Source organism: Perca fluviatilis, chromosome 4 (assembly GCF_010015445.1).
Source record: "Perca fluviatilis chromosome 4, GENO_Pfluv_1.0, whole genome shotgun sequence".
Classification (NCBI taxonomy): Eukaryota; Metazoa; Chordata; class Actinopteri; order Perciformes; family Percidae; genus Perca; species Perca fluviatilis.
The window spans coordinates 24,008,005-24,028,394 of NC_053115.1; the positions used below are offsets into that span (position 1 = coordinate 24,008,005).

At 39.5% G+C, this 20,390-nt stretch overlaps 1 protein-coding gene across 4 annotated transcripts in view; it reads left to right on the forward strand.

Moving 5' to 3' along the window:
• The window catches only part of LOC120558070 (cadherin-22-like), a 193,427-nt gene that overhangs the window by 35,612 nt on the left and 137,425 nt on the right, over positions 1-20,390 (forward strand). For 2 of the 4 annotated variants that reach the window (XM_039798916.1, XM_039798919.1), the window contains one exon: positions 17,091-17,214. The gene's annotated coding sequence lies outside the window, so the exon portion shown is untranslated. Of the gene's footprint in view, positions 1-4,524; positions 4,603-16,217; positions 16,237-17,090; positions 17,215-20,390 lie in introns of those variants that run through there. The other 2 variants (XM_039798918.1, XM_039798920.1) reach the window with 2 other exon arrangements.

Genomic DNA, 20,390 nt, shown 5'->3' on the forward strand with positions numbered 1-20,390 from the left:
CCAGCCCCTCTGCTGTCAGGAGACAGGGTCGAGGTGGTGGTCCAGCACGGGGGGTGGAGGACACTCACTCTCCCTCAGCTGTTGCCTCGTTCTGACTCATGAAAAAAAAAAAAAGAGTAAAATAAAAGACACTGCATAAACTCCGCTACTGTGTGTTTATTTAAATATAAGTACACCTACATGTAGGCCTAAGAGATTGCAATAGAAGCCTGTATATTACTATTAGGACTATAGAATACATGTGTCAAGGATGTATAAATTAAATAAACTTCAGCTGGAGTCCAATTTACTACGGCAACACTGTTGACCGCATCAGTGATCTCTTTCCATTCCGCATTCTTTCTACAGCCTTTAATAACAGTTTTCAGGCTGCCAAAAAGTACACACGTTACTGCAAATGAACCTGAGATATCAGGGTTTCAATCTCCACTTCTGAAAAGTGCCGCTTCTTAGCCGGATTACATCTCGCCATGTCGTAAATTGTAGGGGCGAGGCCTCAAAACCCAGAATATATTGGGGCGTGGTATTTAAATAACGATCGTTTCCAGCCGCTGCATTTATCAATGTACGACCATTCTTACGCTCTGATTGGTGTGATACGAACGTTTCATGAATCACACGTGAAGCCTGTCATAAGATGATTTCTGCGCTCATATCTGCGCTAGTTTCTACATTAGGTTGATAAATGAGGGCCAATGTGTGTATTTCCACTGACTGCGGAACGGCTGCAGAACGGCTGCGTTCCAACTGCGTCCCAGCTCCGCCGATCCGCAGCCCTCCGGAGCAGATACGCAGAGCTTCTATTTTTGCCGGACGCAATTCAGCACAATTCAGATGATGCGGGACAGGAAGTCGAGCACAGAAACAAAATAAAACATCTGGTTAATTTTCAAAATAAAGTACACCGTGCTCACGGTGGATCATATTTCCCTGCACTACACCTTGAAAACACAGCACAGAGTTGTTTCCCCTCTACTCCTCTGGATGGAAACTAACTGTTGTTGGTTTTGTGGTTCTAATACCTGGTGGGTATTGACGGACGGCGGAGCACGGAGCCGTTCCACAGCAGAGCCGTTCCGCAACCGGTGGAAATTAGCAGTTAGACCAAACCACCTCTTACCAAGCAGCAAGAGATCGTAGCAATGAATCACCTGCTGTAAGAACGCTAAAAATGCTGAATGTTTTGAAAATTTAATTTAAAATAGTGGAACATTCTACTACAGCAGTGCACAAACATACAATATATGCATATATTTTTTATTTAGACTTGATAACTTTAGATTTCTATATATGATTCTGTGAATGATAATAAAATGCCAACATCTGCCATTAATTAAATCCAATTGTAAGGTGGTGTTTGAGAACCTCCATACATGGACTTTGTTGATAGATCATTGACATTCTGACTTTACTCAGAATGTCAATGATAATGACAAAAACCTCCATCTATTTGTCCTATATTGAATGTTATTTCATTATTACGTCATATGGGGCATGTTTGTCTCAGGCGGTAAAGCGTTGGTTCGATCCCTGGCCTCTGCAGAGTACATGTCTTGGTGCCCTTGGATACTGAACCCCAAATTGCTGTGCTGTGTGAATGTGCGTGAATGTTTATCTGATGAGCAGGTGGCAACTTGTATGGTAGCCTCGGCCACCAATGTATGCATGTGTGTGTGAATGGGGTAAATGGTGGCTGTATTGTAGAGTGCTTTGAGTGGTCACTAAGACTAGAAAAGAAATGCAGTCCATTTACCATTTGTCTTTTCTCAGAAAGTCAGAATGCTTGCAGTGTGTCTGCTGTGCGCAAGTGCATTCTCAACATGTTGCTATCAGTGGTTTGTGTTTGCAGAGGCTGAATGGGCCCTGCTCATTGAACATGTTTGACTCCCTTGTTTTATGGATTCTCTAGTCAAGACCGTTTGCATTAATGGGCACCACTCGGCTAGTACATGGTCGAACAGGCAGGGAATTCTGAAAGACTTCTTACAATACATCTGTCATTTTCTTCACAGTGTGGCAGCCACAGGAACCACTTGTGGAGTTTTCCTGGAAAACAATGGTTCCATTTGGACAGGTCGATGAATAGTGGTTCAAGCAGGGTCATTAAGAGCATTGTTTTTTTTCTATTGAAAGGCTGGAGAATTTTAGGTTCAGATTTAAAAAAAATATATATATATAATAATAACAAGTCAAAGACAAGAGTCCCAGGTCTGTCTTCAACGTACTGTGAGGATAAAAGCCTTATGAATAAGGTGAGATGAATTTTCCTGCAGAGTCGACACTTTGACACTGAAGCAGCATCTGCGTCTCCTTTCTGCTGCTTTGCTTCCAGTCTGGTGAAGTCTGACTAGAGACAACTTTCAGATGTTGGCAGGCTCTGATAAGTCAGGACTGTGCTCAGCATGCTGCTTATTCTCCTTTAAATTTTTCCTTCTGCCAGTTCTGACAAAAGTAATGTGGTAATGGAACGCAATGATAACAGTAAGCAGAGGTGCTTGTAGTTGACCTTTTCATTTTAGAAGGAACAATATCCTTCAAAAGCAAAATCATATTTTCATGCCATCAATTTGGAGTTTTTCTAATAATCTCTCAATCTAACTAAAGCAGTTTGACCAACTGTTACAACATGGGATAAGAACCAACAACATTAACGCTAATCTTTTCTCGTCCTGTTGACAACTTTTTAAAGTGTTTTTTCTACTTATTTGCAGCAGATATAATTCATAATTTTCTTTACAGTACTCTGCATTAAATTAGACCTAAGCAGTCAATGAATTGTATTGCAGTGCCAATGAAACTAATATCTAACATTAGGCATGGTGTGCGATATTAATTTAAATGCCAGTGCAACAAACAAATCTGATGAAAGGGAAAAAAAAACAGGGCTTGAGCTCATAATAAAAATTGCCTTTTAATCTCAGCCTCAAAATCCACCCGAGACATGGCAACAACGCTTTCTTGTGCTTTCTTTTATTATTATTTTTATTTTTGGTGTGCTGTTGTTTGCCTTTTTGTAGACACTCTTGTAACTCGTGTGAACACTTGAAAAAGCCCTGTCTTTATTTGATCAAAACTGTCGTTTTTAGTTTGTTCCCTTTTATCTGGCCTACATATCACTTGTCTTGTAATCTGCAAATTCTTCAATCGAGCCCATTTATTTTCCTCCCAATCATCCCCTTTTGTAGGTTTTACAGTTAAGACTGTATATAGAATATATATAAATAATATGTATAGTTTATATAATATAAAAAATACTACATGTACTGTAAATAATATTTTTGTGTGTCTAGGTGTGTTTCCATCCACCTGTTTTTATGCACATTTTCAATTTGATTGGAAATTGTGGAAAAGCCACAAATAAAAATAGAAATCTTGAAATATTGCAAATAGGTTTTTACATTTTGGGGAGGTGGAAAAGTTGGTGTATCCATTAAAGGTAAATCCGTGCAATGGAAACAGATTCAGCGAATAAATGATGACGTACCGTCATAGCATAGGCCACTGGCCACTGCAAGCTCTCTTCCTCATCTCTGGATGGATGAACACAGGGCTGTTACTGGAACTCTTCCGAGAGCACATAGCTCTAATATTAGTTGTTCCAAACTCTCTATATCCATTGTCCAGTGTGCTCTCCGTTAATATACATCCAATGTTTTCCTTTTTGTTAAACTTTGCGTTACATTTGGATGGAAACCTGACTACTGATTGTGATTTTTCTCTTTTTGTCAGTGTAACGCTGTATGCATTAGGGGCCAACATGCTCTCTCAGGTAGCTTTAGTAGCGGGCTGGAGCTAATGGTACTGGCTAACAAGTGACATTCTTTCATTCAGTGGGAAGATTTGTCTGAAAGGCCAGTTAGTTGGAGGGCATTACACAAGGTCAGAGCCTCTGGCTACCATGGGAGAATAAGTGAAGTAAAAAAAGAGGCCGAGCAGACCGGCCAATACTTGCTGTGCTGTCTGAAAGCTTCTCTCCTCTCTGACTGGCAGGGTTTGATGTGAGAGGAGTTTGAAGTTTGAAGACTTTGGTCACTGCTGCTTTTCAACATGGAGCTGTTTCAGTCCTGGATGGGGCGTGGGTGGGTGTGTGTGTGTCTGTATGCGGCAGGGTTAATGCTGCTCCATGTATCTATTTAAACTGACTTTGCTGACCATCACCATGGGGAGGGGCAGATTCCTCTTCCCTCCACAGGGCTATGAGGTTTGCTAGCAGAATGGGAAATCAATAACGTCGATAGGATGAGCATTAGGATGGCCAAGTTGTTTTAACAGCCCCATTGTCATTCCAGCATTTTTGTAAAGCAGTTTGTGGACCATTCTTTCTACACTTCAATTTTCAGAAGGCTGAGGAAGACAGACAGCTACAGAGGCAGAGAGACAAATACAAAAGGAGACAGGCATAAAGAGGAAGCCCTCAGACAATCAAACTGGAAGCACATTTCTGACACACGTCTTCTGTTCGACAGCCATTCACAGAAGCTTTCAAGATGTGAGTTTTTTCCAGACCATCAGCCCCTGAATTGAACCATAGTTGTTTTCTCATCAACACTGAACACTGCGCACAACTTGCCCTTCACCAAGGAGGCTGGGCTTTATAAGCAGGTAATGCTAATAGTACATTGTACAAAATGTCAACTGTTTTTTTCTTATATCAAACGACTTGTCCGGTATGCCCTTTTCAGTCAAATGTCACATAAGAAAAACTCGTCCTGTGCAAAATTGGTTAAAAAGTAAAAAAGAAAAGGAATATCATAATTTTTTTTACATAATTATTCTGTAATGTTTTAACCTTATTTAAAAACGCATTCAATGCATGAATCCTTACACATGTCCTTGTATGATGGCTGCCATGCTGTATATTGTTCTGAATGCATAATCTGCACCAGTTGCAAAAAAAATAACTGAATGGTTGTGTGTGTTTTGTGCTAGAGTACTTTCATTTTCAGACAAGAAATTGTGCCTAGCTATCTAAAAAATCATCCTATGTCTCTGAATGTGGGAGACAGTAATGAAAGCTAATAATACAGACCAGGTAAGACCATCTTTCATTCTGTTGCTTAAATAATTCAGGTTAACATGCTGTTATTAGGCTAAAATAATCCTGTTTATTCTCATCCAAGTCATTTGGTTCTTGAAAAGCAGTTATAATATTCATTTGCTGATCCTGCAAGAAGTTATCTTGACTGTCTTTTTGTTTTGAAAGCATGAACAGCATTCATACTGACTGGCTGATCATGTGATTGCAGTTACATGAGGTGTGTGTGTTTGGAGAACTCCCAGCATGCACTGGGACATTAGATTCATGGACACAATTCTCATTTTACATCCACTGTTTCCACACTTCAATAGGTGTTTTATAATAAGTTGTTATGAGTGAATGCAGTTAGACTGTGAGTTATGTTAAGATGAAGCAGATTTCATTCTAATAATCTGCAAATAGTGGTTGGCACACTACCTAATTTACCTGTAATTAATAAATTTGATTGAATTTACTCATGTACTGAAGATGCAGGTACAAATCATCTTTTACAGTTCAAATAAAATAACCCTATCATCACAGATAAACAAGTAAATAAAATTAAAATAGTCTTTTGACAGTCAGAGAGTTTGGTTACACTTTACTTGAAGGTATCTACATAAGAGTGACATGACACTGTCATGAACGTGTCATAAACATTATTAACAAGTCATAAACGTTTATGACATAACGCTTCTTTTAGTAAGTGTCATTCGGTTTTTGTCATGACAAGTTATGGTTAGGGTTAGAGTTCATGTGTCATGACTGTGTCATCACAGTGTCATGTGTTCATGACAGTGTCATGTCACTCTTATGTAGATACCTTCAAGTAAAGTGTTACCAAAAGTTTGAACTGAGTTCATTTCCTTCTTTCTTAAAGGATCATTTTGTTTCTTTTATTAAGAGTACCTGTTTTATTTTGTTGCCTATTTCCCTCTGCATATATCCATCCCTCTAAGAAATGACTTGACGTTTGGGGTTCACCCTAAAACATCTTAGTCAATTATTAATAACTCTGAATTTGTTGCTCTGACAACAGCTTCAGATACATTTTAATCCAGTTTTGAAGAATTGAAAAATATAAACTTCTTATTTATTAAATTCTTAATAATCAAATCAAGCTAATTCAGTTAGCTACATAAGGAGAACAAGGCACAGGTCTAAAGTGTAAAAATAACACATTTTAAAGTAAAAGGAAATAAAGTGCTGTACCATGGGTGTGTGTTGAATGAAAGTGCTGTGCCATGTTGAGAGAGACGTTATGCTCGCAGGCAGTCAAATTATTTCACAACTCTAGAGCAAAAAAAATTGGTGACATCAGGAAGCCATACTTCTGTCAAACTTATGCCGTTACACTGACTGCCATTTCCCAAAAAGCTACAGTTCTCATAAAAACATCACTTTGAGGTGTTTGTTTCTTTGTTTGTTTCATTTGGATCCACATTATCTTCAGCATGAGCTAAAAGCTCTTCTTCCTGGTTTCCTGTCATTTAGCCTCATATTTAAAGGTCCAATGTGTAGGAATTTCTCCCATCTAGCGTTGAGATCATATATCGCAATCAACTCTCTCGCACCACGCAGTTCAAAGTACGTATTACAGCTACGGTAGCCTTCACGCTTCAAAAAGCCGGTCTCTTGCACTTTTCAATATCCTTTTTCTTTTTCTGGGCAAAGAAGAACAATCCTGTTCCTGAAATTTGGATTTTGAATACGTGTGGTCCTCCATGTTTCCTTCTTCAAACTTTCTGGGGCCGGGAAAGTAAATAATAAATATTCATTTATAGGACAAGTTTGTAAACGGGCAACACCGATTTTGATAATGAACAACTAAACACGTCACACACTGGACCTTTAAATGCACCACACAGATCATCCTGTTTTGTTGTGACATTTCTTCAGACCAAATCTTTCTCATACAGAGAGGTTAATGTAATTGCTAATTTAAATCTTGATGTAATCACTCATTTTCATGGTTTGTATAAATGCTGCTGTGCTTAGTATGGCTTTGCACAATTGTTTAACTTAGAAAATTAAATTCAGCAATCTCATTTTCCCATCGTAACGTAAGTGTGGAATATTATTACGGGTGAAAGCGTGGTTAATTATTTGTCCTGGAGAAAATGGGTTCTTTGTCACTCATAATTTCTTTTAGTGAATGCACAATACGTCTTTTAAAGATCAACTTCCCAATGATGGCTCAACATTTCAGTTCCTTTTGTTCTACATATACAATGTTGTTCATTGAATATGAGATTCCATTATGTTTAAAGGAGAAGTGCTTTTATCATCTTACGTTGGTAGAGAATGTAAAAGGTTTACTCACAGGCAGATACACAGGTACAGTCATAGACGCCTGAGCGATGGAACAAGTGGAGCAAATGCTTCCCCATTATTTATAATTGTTTAATTAGGGGGTGCTAACCATTGTGACATTCCAATGAGGGCTAAGGTGCAATCGTATACCTTTCAGACCGTATACCTTTATGATATTGTATCCGTGCAACTACCATAAATTACAAGGAATTCTGTCTTAACTTTTCATCAAAGGTTTTAAAATACATTATTGATTCTACAATGTTAAACAAACAAGTATACTTCAATATACAGGGAGGATGAATGCTTCTATTTTGAATACTGTATATGTTCATTTATTTTCCTTTTTGATTTCAACACCTATTCTGTACTCTGGCAAGACAAGGAAACCAATGGCACATTAAGATTGTTTGTGCTCATGCTGAGAGTCACATTTTCTAGACAATTGCCTGTTGGGAATTGTCCCAGCAAAAAGCCTGAGAGAAAAAAAGTATGAGAGAGAGAGAGAGAGAGAGAGAGAGAGAGAGACTATCAGATATATGTCATTCTACATCAATACAATTCTTAATAAGTTTTAGCTTTCATTTGTTAAGAAGATAACCATTACAGAGGAAGACAGGATTATCATTCTTCTGTTTCTCTCATCCTGGCTGCCATTTTCTTAGGCATCTTCAGCCTGAAACTTAATAAGGTCTTCTGTGGGAGCAACAGGGTAATGCTTGTGCTTTAAAAAAGAAATAAGAAATGCAAAGGTGTTTTGGAGCAGATGCCTGGTGGAGGTGAACTTAGCTCCTGTACGGAAAACATTGATACTCTGAAAGTCAAAAGTCAGGCATAAGGAGGCAGGGAAATTTACAAAGTGCAGCAATGAAGCGTCCCCTCAAACCTCAGCTGTAATATCCAGTTATGGTCTATATCTGAATGCATTGGCCTTGGAATATGTGAAAATGTAGCACACAGTAGGGCATTAACAAATAGTGTACTTTAGTATAGCTGACACACAGCGGAATGAGCGGAAGGACACAGATTATTAACACATTTTCCTCAGATGGCAAGTGTAAACAGAAAATAGGCCATCCACACTGCAAACAGAAATCCCAAACTTAGCCTACTCACCACAATGAAACGCCATAATAAAAGTGCAAAAATATCTATATATAAGAAAATATCCAACATCTGTGTGTCCCTGATGATCTGACAGTTACGCGCTGTCACTACAGTCCTCATTAATGAGCCTGATTTTGCACTGCTGGTTAGCATTCAAGAAAATTTCTGCTGCGTTACCGCCTTGCACTGCAGCGTCTTAAGTCACACAGAACAACGAATGTTCGACCATAATGCGCTGCGTCGAGTAGTAGTTTTGATGTTGAATATTTGAATAGTCATCTATTCTGTGAAACCCCAAGCATATAGTAGCTTTGTCGTTGTTATGTAGCTGCATCTCCCTTACCTATTTTGTTAGACTCAAATATCAACCCATCAGCCTCACTAGACCAAATGTACAGGGCTTTACTGCAGTCTGGCTCCATACACAGATAAGAATAACCCAGAGCAGCTAAGAGAACCTTTTCCTTCCCTTGATCGTGTTATCTTAAAGGCATATTCTCTCACTTTCACCGAATACTGTCATGTTTCTCAGCCCATATTTTATTTCTCTGCTATGCACAAGAAAGCCTTGTGCCAAACGAGAAAGGCAAGTGAATTTGCCCCTTCTGTATCTCTGTCTTTTTTGACTCACTGTAGAGGTCTCCAATTTCTTTTCTCAGTGGTAAATAATGCTTTTTCATTGCATACATACTTTGGCTAAACAGTGTGTTGAAAGCATTTTATGAAAATCAGGAGCTGTTTGAAGTTGAAGCTTATTTCAAACTTAAATCTCTTGGCCTTCTACTGTAGCCCCTCCCATTTCCTCATTCTCTTTGAAATGCAGGCCGTGTACACAGAGCTGATTGAATTTGTATTCAGTTTTTCTCAGTCTTTTTCTTCTTTGAGACATACTTCCATCTAATGCATTGGTATGACTGAATTTCTGGTGGTTGGTAGCCATCCCTGCATTAATTTACCCTCGATGTCTTTCGGCAAAGATTGTTGGACGAGAGATGAAGAAAAGGTGGCTGTTTGACTTGGATGTTTGTTTTGCTTTCTAACAGCTGTTTGAAGTGGTGTATACACATGAGAGGACAGTGCTTATGAACCCTTGTGATTCTCTAAAGCTTCCAGTGTTGATTCATTTAGCGCAATGTGCTCTTCAAATATTCCACTCACCCAACCACACTCACTTTTGCACTCCCCCCTTTTCCGACACATACAGTAGCTCCTACATGTTTTTCTAACAGAAAGTCACTCTCGCATTTTTTACATAAACACACAAAAAGTCACTGACAAGTAATGCTCTCCCACACACACACACACACACACACACACACACACACACACACACACACAAACACACACACACAAACACACACACACACACACACACACACACACACACACAATGTTCAGACTTAAAGCTAGAAACAAAATACCTCAGTGAAGGCTCTGTCAGGCTTGTCAGATTTGACAGCCTGTTTGTCATTAGCATAGCTTCGCCTAACGGATCAATACATCTCTGGCCTTTTGAGAAACTTGTTGAAGTTGGCTTCTGTTTGAAAGTGTGAATGAGTAAACTATAAAACAGATAGAAACTTCATACAACAAACATACAACACACACACATATAAGGAAAAAACTGCTTAGAATAAAAGTTGCAACTGTTAGTTGTTAAGAAAGCTTTTGAGGTGATGAGTCTGTGTGTATATTTAAATATGGATACACACATACAAACAGTGCACACTGGGAAACAGACACATTTACACACACACACACACACACACACACACACACACACACACACACACACACACACACACAACACACACACACACACACACACACACACACAAACACAAACAAACAAAAAACACACACTGACTCATTGAGTCATAACTTGCTGTGTTTTTAGCCATAGGGAAGTCCTTTATCCACATAACTAGATTAACTCACAGTGAGCTCTGATCAGCTTAATTTGGATTCAGCCTACTTACCCCTCCCTGGTCTGCCTATCAGTCTGTCTGCATGCTCATCTGTCATTCTGTCTACTTGAATGGCAAGATGTTTGCCTGTATGTCTGCGTGTCACTTTATTTAACCAATCTCTCTCTGTCTAGTCTTTAACAAGGATTACCACTAGCAAGTTACATCACCACCCATTTTTAGCTTATCAAATATTTGACACTGATAATGAAGAGATGAATATAGTATCGTTTTTTTTTAATTCTGCAACAAAGGATACTTGCTTCAGGTAGCTTATCTTTATTTTGTATTCTATTCTTTTCTTTGTTAGTTCTTTAAACTATATGTAATGAATTCATTCTGTCTGCAGGGTGTCACTGCGATATATTGACTGCAGTAGTCTCTCAGTGTCTCTAGGATGCCCCCAGGGACTGACTGACAATAAAATAACAGAGAGAATGTAGAAACCATCAATTTCCTGAATCCAAAAAGTCAACATTTCTACAAACAGAAAATCTGATGCATTTTTCAAGTCACATCCTCTTCTGACAATTCACAATACGTGGTGGTACTTATGTATTATTTTCATACACCAATAATAAAAGCATTGTTGTTATAGATTATAGTTTACTATTTCTATTCAATTCAATCACCCTTGATGTACAGCAATTGCTCCATTCAAAGCAACTTTACAGCCCAATTAGAAAGTCACCTCATAAATGATGCAAAACCAGAACCCCTGAATTGTAAAACATCATACAGGAATTTAGTAAAATCAAATAATATTTAATATTTTCTCATTAACAAGCAATGTGTTTGTGTCCGAAACAGAATCGGCTGGCCAATCAGTGTCCTGTGTGGAGCTACAGGCGTGGTTTAAGTGTGTGTGCTGGGCGACTGTTCGTTCAAAACAATAATGCCAGCTCCTAAAGAGGTATTAGAAATGGAAAGTATTTCTTCATTGAAAGAAATGAAAATGAAAAATATGTTTTTGCACCTCTCCAGACTGGCTTTGGCAAAGGTTTGATAGACGGGTGGTTCATTCAATCACCTGCCAGGTACTTAAAGCTGCAGTAGGTAAGATTGTGAAGAGCCAGGACTTTGCGAACAAATTTGAACATCGACAACTTCTCAGTCCCTCCTCCCTTTCTGCTGCTGCCCAAACCGTCTCCTAAGCCCCTCCCACACAACGGAGTTTGACAGAACTGCCGGCATGTCAGACAACATGTTCAATAACTAAACACCAACACAACGTTAACTTTACTTACCAACAGTAAAACGATGCTAACTAGCAGGCTACCGTTAGCCATTTCAGCATCATATCAGACCGACCACTGTACTAATGTTACTATCATCCTCACTAACGTAGCTTTGTGGACTTTTGACTACTAATAACCAAGTGAAAGATAAATCATTCATGGTAATTATGTTACTTGTTGAGAGGAAATGTGGCTACATCTGCATCGTTCTTCAGATCTTTAAAATCCTGCAGCCACGCCACCTCTGAAAAGCCACTCCATTATTCACGGAGTTTTGGAAAACCTTTCTGCAGCTCGTGCGCGGGGAGGGGGGAGGGGAGAACGCTATATATGCGTGTGCCTGAGCAGTGATTGACAGGCAGATAGACCACCCCTGTGGCCCTGATTGGAGGGAGCGGTGGAATTTTGCCAATGGCACTACAGGCTGTAGGAGGTGCCAGAGGAGCTGTCTTTTTTTTTTTTTTTTTTACATAATTCATGTAGTTCTACTGGAACATAGGGTCAGTTTCAGCAAATATGACAGAAAGTTAGTTTTATAAGACTTACCTACTGCATCTTTAACTGGATTTGTTTTACATCTTTAAAAGACAACTTTGAACTAGTTATTCAACCTAAGTTCAACAGCTCCAGGGATGCTTCATTTGTCATTAATTATTAAAATGCCACTACTTGCGTCACTTAACTAATGAGGAAATGTTCATGAGGTTTAAGTTTGTAATAGAGTGAGCTTTGTAAGCACATTGCCCATGAACAAGTTTCCCTGATGATCAATGAGTCACTTAAGACTTGGGAAACAAGGAATCAGGAGAGCATGTCCTTTTGGGACATAAAGACAATAAGATGAGTGGCCAAGGCTTAAGAGTCCTATTACGGAGCTCAGCCTTAGTTCATAGAACAAAGGTTTCTACACGTAACCATCGGTTCTTTACTCTCTAACTGGCAAAGATGGGTTGCAAGGCTCATTCATAACTGAAGTCTGGAAAAAGACAGCAAGATGAGGGTGAAAGATGGAGAAAGGGATGGACACAAAATGGGAGGGGAGGAGGATAAGGAGGCACAGAAAGGAGAATTATATGAAGGGCCAGAGGGAAGTAGGGGACAGATAGTAGGACAGAAAGCATGAGATGCTCAGGAAAAGAAGGGGGATAGGAATAATGAGCGATGTAAGGAAAGTGGGGATAAGCGAGGAATGTAGCAGATGGAGGGGGCAGTGAAGAGAGAGCTGAGTGGAGTTGAGGAGGCGCTGGGCCTGGGGGATTGCTACGCGTTTATCCTCCTCTGCAGCAGGCTTCTGAAGCACTACCTCAGGAAAAGACTTTAAAGCAGGGTGGCTGCTGCTCTGCACTGATCTGTTAATACCCACAGATACACGAGGCTTCGCTATAGTACTCTTGGGGTGGGGTGGAGCGGGACAGTGTGTATCAGTCTGCATGTGAGTTTGTGTGTATTTTTGTTATGTGTCCAAGGATCATATCATATCTCTGCAGACACTATCCCAACCCCACCGCTAGCTTGCCTCAACTCACCCGGAGACATGAAGTTACCGAAGCGATTAAAAGATTAGATCGGACTATCATGTGGCGGTGTGTCAGCATTGTCACCTAAAGCTGCTGTCGTTGGGTGGGGTGGGGGGGGGGGTTGTTATGACTACCCTGTTTTCTGATCCTGTATAAATAGACTCGTTCCTCCTGGGAATTGTTGTAAAACTCTCTCAGAGCCACAGTATGCAGCAAAGAATGTACACACTGGGAGGTGGAGAGGCTGCATGGAATTTGTATTGGCTGATTCACAGAGGACCATGTCCCGTGCCCTCGGGCGGGCCTACATGATTAATTCAACGAATGCAAAAGACCTAAGGGCCTCATATTTTTTAAGCAAGGTTTTACGGAGGATGTGAAATCACAATACGCATATATCGCCGTGGAGCAATTTCTTGTTTTCAAATGTATTTAAGGAAAAACTGCAATAAAACTCTTTCTTTGACTAGACAGACACATACTTTTTCCTGTCCCCTCTAACTCCTTGGTGAATGTATTTTTAGCAAAGCACATGCTATTAGTCATTGGATCTAGCTAACAATGGTTTGCTCTGAGTGTAGTTGAGGTTCTGTTACCTGACAATTCAACCGGGTAATTCATTTTGGCTGCTCAGCAGTGGATGATAAACAACTGGACAGGGAAAGACACTACACCAATGTGCTGTTACAGTGTGTGTGTGTGTGTGTGTGTGTGTGTGTGTGTGTGTGTGTGTGTGGTATGTGTGTAGTATGTGTGTATTTGTATTATTCCCGTGGTGGGGACTAAAATCTCTGCACACAGTCGTATTGTGGGGAGGGAAAGACACTACACCAATGTGCTGTTACTGTGTGTGTGTGTGTGTGTGTGTGTGTGTGTGTGTGTGTGTGTGTGTGTGTGTGTGTGTGTGTGTGTGTGTGTGTGTATTTGTATTATTCCCGTGGTGGGGACTAAAATCTCTGCACACAGTCGCATTGTGGGGAGTCACTTCCCATCAGGGACAAAAAGCTAGTCCCTACAATGTAAATCAATACATATTGATAATTGCTTTTGGTTAAGGATCAAATTATGCTCAATGTATGTAATTTCCTGAATTGTAAATTGTTTTAAAATAACAAGACAACCAAGTGAATCAAAGACAAATATCACCATCAGTATAAAAGACTATTTGAAGATATCATATTGACGTAGTGACTGCTTTGGCATTTGTTTGAAGTCGGGGACAAAACTATCGCAAATTGCCACTGTGGCGACAGGTAAATGAGACTTTAAAAGGCTCTGAGATGATGAAAGGCACTTCAGCATCATAGCAACCAGCAAAAGCAATGAGAGAAAAAAAAGATTGAGGGGAAGTACAAGAACATTTACAAAAAAAAAAAATTAAATAAAATGAAACCATGCAGGCCCAGTGAGAAATCTGCACTATGTTTGTGTTTGATCAAGATACACTCAGAGCTTCAGTGCCTCCTCAAGGCTCTCGGCAACCATCCAGCAATAATCTCCAGAAGCTTCCTTTTGTTTTCACTAAAGTTTGCTTTTTCATCATGCTTGAATGTTAAAACTCCATGTCCGACGCAAGCCCCGCTTACAAGTTTAAACATTTAGTGCATCAAACATTATTTTTAGTTTTTTTTTATCATGAATGTGAGCCCAGAACATTAAGAGAAAAGAAAAAAAGTATACTCTTGGGCGATCCAAGTAACTTATTAGTAGTTTAGTTTTGATTGTTCACGTTATCTTAATTTGTATATTGACTTCGAAAAAGATGATACCTATGTTATCCTCTCCTATTTAAATATTACTTTTCTTTTCTTCTCTTTTAGTCTTAAATGGAAAATACAGTTACAGCAGGAAAAATAGGCTTTGTCATATACTCTACACACTACATATTTCCACTAACACTCACTTGATCACGACATTAATTAAATGTGATCTGTTGGTGCCTGTTAGATTGAACGTTGTTTCTTATCGACCAGGGCCACTTATCCACCTGATCAACATCACCTGTGTTCTCAGATAACATGACAGGCTATTAGAAAGACGTGGTTATCCAGGCGTTTTATGTTGCGTACTGGAGTCTTTAATGATGGTGTGAACAGCAGTCTTACTGGGTCACTGCTTTGTGGTACATGCTCTGAGTCTTTTGGGTTCTGTTGTGCATAAAACGGTTGACAACAAGTATGACACATTTCAGGTGTCGCACAGAAACCTTACAGCTCTCTTAAACTTAAATAATCATTTAATGGAGAAACACAAACATTGGGAACTAGAAGGGCACTCAGAGAGTGCAGACCTCCTCCAAGGCCAATGGTCCAGTCTTTTATGATATGCAAATCTGCAACCGCAACCATTATATAATGTCTAGATATATTTCCAAAACTACTAGAACCAGCAGGCAGGACCAGTGTTATAGTAGTCAAGATCGGTCTTGGTCTCAAGACCGGTCATAAGACAGTTTTTTGAAGGTCTCCGTCTTGTCTCGGAATCAACCGCATTTTTACTCGGTTTTGTCCCGGTCTCAGATAAAGAGGACTCTGGATTTTATCTCAAGACCGGTCAAAACCACATATCTAATTTGAAATTTGTTACCGTAAACCCCCCTCTCCCTGCTCCCTTCACACACACTCCCAAGAAAGTGAATGTGGGAGACAGGAGAAGAACCTCTGGCTGTCTAGCACAAATCTGGTCTTGGTCTTGTCTTGGTCTCGCCTTGCCTTGGTCTTGGTCTTGACTCGGTCTCCAACCCTAAAAAGTCTCGGTCTTGTCTCGGTCTCGGTACACTCTGGTCTTGGTGATAACTTGGTCTTGGTTTAGGTGGTCTCGACTACAGCACTGGTCAGGACCACTATTAACCTTATGCTGCGACTACTATTAAAGTTATTGCATAATGCATAATTCAAGGATAACGCTTTGTAACACTAATACTATAAATATATCGTGATAATCAATCATACAAACTAAAACTCACCATCTAAATGTTGTCGCATTCCAGGTCGCAGCTGCAAACCTATAGAGACGGACAAAATACACAGAGCTACCTACTACTACTACTATTATCTGAAAATATCAGTCTATAGTATGTAAGTATGTGTCACAGTACTGCAGTGTGTTACATTTGCAACATTGACTGCACAGAATGAATATTCATGCCTTAAGAGGTCTTAAAATGATGTTTGTGTTCGTATTTCAGTCAGCCAAACATCTACCCAGTTCAAATGACCTCCATTGCAGCCAGTCGAGAGAGATTGTAAATAATGTTCCAGTGAATTAAGAGGCCTAAATCCTGGAGCTTCATCTTGCTGACAGAGCCTGTGGCTTGTAATCTGGACGCACAGTTACAGGCCAAATGGGTTTCCGTAGATAGCTTTTTTGTAATGCCATCGTCAGGGCAAAGTTTGTCTGATTACACTCAAGTTAGACTTTAATTATACATAGTTAAATAGCTGCACCGCAGTCTCCATGGACTTCTGCATGTTACACTCGAGGTAAGGGAGAAGAAGGGTAGTTGGGGAGGAGGTGGTTTGGGGATGTAAAGCAGGTAATTAAATGAAGATTGTAGTCTATTGAATGATCTCCTGGGCAAATACAGTACCTCCTCTTCTCCCTCCCTCTTTCTAGCCTTGCACCTGAGATGAAGATGACAGTTAATGATGGTGTTTTTTAAAACCACTTTACCTCGTGCCCTATAGCTCACTCTCACTCTCTCCAGACAGACCAAGGTTATTTTTTTTCCGCCTCTTCTTTCATCCTTTACTGAGATAGGTCCACACCATTTTTCTCTATGTTCCATTAGCAAATTGCCTCCACCTCTTACTCTCTGTCCTTGTTTCCACCTCCCCCCCTCACCCTCCCATTACAAATCTAACTGGGGAATTTATTCATTTAAACTGGGAAAAACAATGAAGTTCACTCCAGGGTCTGTTTTATTTTTCAGAATTCGGAGCGGAGCCACATGTCTGGAGAGAGACTAATGTTGGATGGCACAGTAAAGACAACCTGAAGGACCTGAGAGCCATCATTCGCACAGAGTGGCAGCAAGGTCATCTGGCAAAGGGATGGTGAGTCTTTTATTTGCATATGCCGTGGGCTACAAGGTAATAGGTCTGTTTAAGTTCTCCACTTTAATCATTTAAAAAAAGTGTGAAAACAACCATTAGTAAACGGACCAGCAGATTGTTTAATTTGCCTAGCTATTATCTACTTTCATGCATGTGCTGGCCTAGATAAAATAACCCTACATTTTGTTCATGTGTATAAAAAGAGAAAACTACAAGCTGTATAATTTTTTTGTCAAGCTGCTTGATTAATGGTGATACAGCCATAACTTGTTATTAGTATTATATATAGTAAGTGGTTGACATGCCATAACATCACAGGTCTGGACTGAGAAAGTTAGGCCCAATAAAGAAATAATTTCCCCCGTAAAGCACATAAGAGGTAGTATTTATTTAACACTGAAGGCAAGTCTGAGTAGCATATGATCACAACAAAATCTCTGCTGAATAAATACATTAATGTGATCCATTATTACTAATCAATCTATTACATTCACAACCTATTCATATGTACAACACAACAGCTGCATCACATTTGGTAAAATCAACACATGATTACCATAATAAAATAAATCAGTTAGTTAAAGCTTAGTTGATTAAATAGAGAGGGAGATAGATAAATAGAGAGAGAGAGAGAGAGAGAGAGAGAGAGAGAGATGCTGTTTCCAATCCATGTGTGATTCACTCAATATTCTGTCCTCATTTGTGTTTCACTACAGTATATGTATTACCCCCAAATCCCAAAACTGCTGAGTCAGTCATTTTAGAGCCCTCACAGGCCGCTCCTTGTCTTAATATGTCTAGACCTGTGTCAGGTCTTTGGATACCAGGGTTAATATCTAACTGAAGGATCCAATCTTTGAGATTATGTGTGTTTGATTTTGTTAACACCATCTGCCACCAGATGTAATTGAATGTACTGCATGGTATAATCTGATACATCCGGGGTGGATGTTTTGCTGTGTGTGTGTGTGTGTGTGTGTGTGTGTGTGTGTGTGTGTGTGTGTGTGTGTGTGTGTGTGTGTGTGTGTGTGTGTTTGTGTGTGTGTGTGCAGTGTTCCATAGCCCATACTGTAGATGCCCTGTGGGAATCTAAAATAGCCTGTATATGTCCTGCAGGAATGAGTCCCAGCCTCATAGCAAATCATGCTTTCTGAGCTAAAGTCTTAACTGATAAAGGTAATATTTTCTCCATTTGATGAAGGTTGCCACAAATCATAATGAAAGTAACTGTTTGTATTTATTGGTGTAAATAGGTGACTATATTGACAAAATTGTTGTTTTCTCAGAGACCTGATTTTCAAACCGACCTTTTCATTATGCGTACTTCTAAATGGGTGTTGTTCTTTTAGAAAAACAAATTCTATTTAACTTTACTCTTCATGTTTGTTATGATCGTTTTAAGTTTGATTCAGGCTTCTTTATGTAGCAATAGGTTATCGCTGGGAACATTTAACACAACAGTCCTCATTTACCACAACCTGAAGCATTTGATACTTCCACTTGACATACACATTAACATTTTAATCTGATGCTGCCATGCAGAGTGATAAGTGAGCAGGTGCAGTAAGGGTTCAGTGTCAGGCTCAAGGACACTTCGACAGGGCACAAGGCTGCTGCTGGGACACATAGCCTCTTGAGGTGATTAAATCGCTCCTATTACATCCAGGTGTCTTTAACTGTCTTTTATACAATGAGAAAGTAGTCAAGTAGCAACTGTTTTAGAAACTGTATGTAAACTACAAAAACAGTTTCTACAATGATAAAAAATAAGTAAGGTGTTGTATATGTTGTAATAGTTCTACATTTTTGGCAAATATGTTTATTCACTGTCTTGCCCAGGCATAGTGAGATATATATCACTCGCATATCTGTCTGTTAAATATGAAGCTATAGCCAGGTGATAGTTAGCTAGACTTATCATCAGGACCGGAAGCAGAGAGAAACAGCTAGCCTGCCTCTCTCCAAAGGTAAAAAAAAATCCACCTACCAGCACCTTTAAAGCTACAAATTCCAAAGTGTAAAAGTTGCAAGTTGTGGTTTTGCAGCGAGTAACATGCTGGATTTCTTGTCCGGTTGCAGTATCTTCCTGGAGTCTTGTTGTCACAGTGAGGTTGCCAGGCAACCAGCGCAACAACTTGTTGTTTATATAGTACGGTTCTGTACGGATTAAACAAATGAGATACAATGACTTAATTAGTGAGCTTTAGGGGGATTCCTTTTCTTTGTTCGTCACTGCTTTCAGTCTTTATGCTAAATTAAGCTAAGCATCTCCTCCCTGCAGTATCAATAAGCATATTTGCCAAAATGTTGAACTATTTCACCAAAAATGTACCATTTAATCATGCTATTATTCATGCATATGCTAACAACACTTTTGAAACCTAAAATTAGTACCTATCAGTGATGTGAAATTTAAAGGAGAAAAGTACATTTCATGTGTTTATACACGGTTCAGCAACAGCATTTGTCATCATAAAAACAACAGCTAAGGCAGACTTTAAAGCTGTATCCAGAAAAATACAAGGAGAAGATGTTACATGTTGTTTTTCCCCACCCCATAGAGAATGTGCAGTTCAAAGAGGTAGACTAGTGAAAAGTATGTCACTGGTACCACGCCAGGATAAAGTATTATGAGCTTTAAATCCTTCAGCACTGATCAAAACCAGACTTACTGCACACACACAGAAACTGGTATATCCGACACACACACACACACACACACACACACACACACACACACACACACACACACACACACACACACACACACACACACACACACACACACACACACACACACACACACACACACATTCTTTGACAATAACCCTAACCAACAACAGTGACCTTTATGATCCAGTTAACAGGCCAGATGTCAGCTGTAGATCATACCATGTGGCCAGGGGTGATGTTGTACTGTAGTCCCTCTCTTTTATCACACAGTCTTAGTTTTTATTTTTGTAACAACTGCAGTATTATCAATGATGCACTAACAAACAAGGCAGGTAGGTGCAGTGTTCTTGTGTACAATTATTCAGCTCTTGGACTACTGTAAAATTGCTTGTTTTACATTCAACCTTTCTATTTTCAATTGGCCGTACTGTTAAAATTAAGCAATATGTTCATATTCAAATTTAGCCCTTAGGAACAGTTTTGCTTTGGGGCAGTGGAAAGAT